This window comes from Saccopteryx leptura, chromosome 1 (genome assembly GCF_036850995.1).
Source record: "Saccopteryx leptura isolate mSacLep1 chromosome 1, mSacLep1_pri_phased_curated, whole genome shotgun sequence".
Classification (NCBI taxonomy): Eukaryota; Metazoa; Chordata; class Mammalia; order Chiroptera; family Emballonuridae; genus Saccopteryx; species Saccopteryx leptura.
Window position 1 is genome coordinate 296322931 of NC_089503.1, and position 2938 is coordinate 296325868.

At 48.4% G+C, this 2938-nt stretch overlaps 1 non-coding gene across 1 annotated transcript; it reads left to right on the forward strand.

Moving 5' to 3' along the window:
• Positions 1–2109: 2109 nt before the first annotated feature.
• On the forward strand, positions 2110–2227 carry LOC136389947 (small nucleolar RNA SNORA76). The gene has a single exon (XR_010748489.1). It is a non-coding gene; the product is annotated as a small nucleolar RNA SNORA76 (small nucleolar RNA).
• The last annotated feature ends 711 nt before the right edge of the window (positions 2228–2938 follow it).

Genomic DNA, 2938 nt, shown 5'->3' on the forward strand with positions numbered 1-2938 from the left:
GCGTCGCCCCTGGTGGGCGTGCCGGGTGGATTCCGGTCGGGCGCATGCAGGAGTCTGTCTGACTGTCTCTCCCCGTTTCCAGCTTCAGAAAAATACAAAAAAAAAAAGAAAAAAAAAAAAAAAAGAATGGAAGCTGTGGCTATGGTCCCCTGAATGATGACAGTGGAGATGAAAGTAAGTAGACAGATACAAGAATCATTTTGGTGTTGGATGACTGTTGTTTCAGTATCTAGCTAATATAAGTGGCAAATAAATACGTGTTCAGTGAATGAATGCATAGATATTTTTAGATTGCAGCCCTGGACAGTGTTTTATTCAACGTTTCCCCAGTAGTTATCACAGTGCCTGTTTAGTAACGAGTTGTTGAACAAATGCATGTGGCAAGGGGGACTGTAAAACTGATTCTGGTCAGAGGAGCTCTAATTTTTCTTCTGAGGGTAATAAAGTAGCAGTTCTACTTCATGGAGCACATTTCATATGCTAATTATGCATTCATCAAAAAGTCCTCACAACAGCCCTGTGACATGGTGCCACTGCCACCCCCACTTTACCTCTGGGGAAACGGAAAATCACAGACATAAAGTCAACACATTCACTCAGCAAGTGTTTATTGACTGCCTTAGGTATCAGGTCTCATGGATAGTAAGTGCAGATCCAGTCTTGAACTTAAGACTGTCTGATTCCAAAGCCCACACTCTTTTACTAAAGTATGCTCCTTCTAGTGATAATTAGAGAATTGAAAAATCTTTAACCTCCCTCAGTCTCCTCTTTAATTTATAAGTAACAGCAAGTCCAAAGTGGAAGCGGGTTAGACTGCGTTTAGAGCACACCATCCGCCTGTACCCCTGACCTTTTATCCCCTGCTCAGAACACTTCTGTGCCTGCCACCAGGATCTCTTGCTATGGGTGGAGACAGGGAGCTGGCCGGCTCCACAAGTCTGCATTCCCACTTGCTGTACCAAAGGCCTAACTGCCTGCAGCAACCTGACGTCATGCCCTCATTGCTAAGTCTGGTCTGGCACAGGGACAGAGAGACTCCGAGGTCGAAGAGTTGAGAATTCTTGCTGGCCACTGGGAAGGGCCAGATAACACAAGTGAGACGCTGGCATGCTAAAAAGAGGGAGTGCTATTTTGAGAATCTGTTCAAATAATGTTTCACAGTGGAAAAAGGGTGGCACCCCACAGAGGATGTGACCTGACAGGAGTTAGGGCACAGGCGGTAGCGCCCTGGGTTTCTATTTTTATTGCTAAAACTTATAGTTTGTACCTAAAAAGGTTGACGCCTAAGAAAAAGGCAAAAATTGATCTTTCTCCTAGGAGCACGTCTAACCCTTTCCCCTCTTTTCTTTTTCTTCTCCCACAGGCTGCATCTCCTAAACTCTAAGGTCCCTCACAAAACTTGCAACCAGGGGAGCAATGGGCAGCGGCAGCTCATCCAGGCTAGCCCCCTGACCCTGTCTCCAAGGCCCGGTTTTCTCTGACTTCTCAGTGAGCTACAGCAGCCCCGCCTAAGCTTGTTTCTTTCCTATAACATTTTTAGAGAGCTAAGCAGAGCCCCGCCTAGGCTCCCTCCCATTGTCCAGCCTTGTCTCACTGTCCCCAGTTTTAATAAATATATTCTCAAAATTAAAAAAAATAATAATAAATTTTAAAAAGGTAAAAATGGATGTGAAATCTAAAAAATTTTTTCTGGAAAATATTATAGAGCAGGATAGCAGGGTAATCTATTAAATACATCATGCCATATCTACAAAGGAATATCATGCAGCTATTAAAAAGCTAATATGGCCTGACCAGGCGGTGGCGCAGTGGATAGAGCGTCAGACTGGGATGCAGGGAGGACCCAGGTTCGAGACCCCGAGGTCGCCAGCTTGAGCGCGAGCTCATCTGGCTTGAGCAAAAAGCTCACCAGCTTGGGGTTGCTGGCTCAAGCAAGGGGTCACTCAGTCTGCTGTAGCCCTACGGTCAAGGCACATATGAGAAAGCAATCAGTGAACAACTAAGGTGTTGCAATGAAAAACTGATGATTGATGCTTCTCATCTCTCTCTGTTCCTTTCTGTCTATCCCTATCTATCTCTGTCTCTGTAAAAAATAAATAAATACATAATGCGCTACCTTTGAGCCCCGCAGGCGCCCGGGGTCAAGCTGCAGCGCAAGAGCACATACTGCGCATAACTGGGGCCGACTGCCCTCTGTGGGCGGCCCTTTTACCCGCGAGCGACACTGCGGCCCCGCGCGGCCCGCTGCAAGGGCGGGTTTTCTGGGGGTTGTGACCACCCCGTCCTTAAGCTAAGCTGAGGTGCCCAGGGAGAGCTCGGGGATTCTATCGGCTGTGATACGCAGTGCGAGGCACATTACCTTTTCCTGCCCTGGAAGACATGCAGCTTCAGTTAACCGACAGTGGTAGGAAAAGGAGAGAAAGGCTGTGGCTTTGAGCAGTTTGTGGCATCGGTGTAGCTGCACGTCAGCCCGGCGTGTGGAAGTCTAGGGTTCGATTTCCAGCGAGGCCACACAGGAGAAGAGCCCATCTGCTTCCCCCTTCCCCCTCTATCTCTCCCTCTCCCGCAGCCACGGCTCCAAGGGAGCAAAGTTGCCCTGGGCGCTAAGAATGGGTCCGGTTTCAAGGGAGCAACGCCCCCTGTTGGGCATGCCGGGTGGATCTCGGTCCGGCACATGTGGGAGTCTGCATCTCTGCTTCCCAGCTTCTCACTAAAGGGGCGGGGGGATATAGCTGCAACTTTTTTACAAAAACTACTTATGGCCTGACCTGTGGTGGCGCAGTGGGATAAAGCGTCGACCTGGAACACTGAGGTTACTGGTTCGAAACCTTGGGCTTGCCTAGTCAAGGCACATATGGGAGTTGATACTTACTGCTCCTACCCCTTCTCTCTCTCTCCTCTCTCTCTCTCTCTCTCTCTCTAAAAATCAATAAATAAA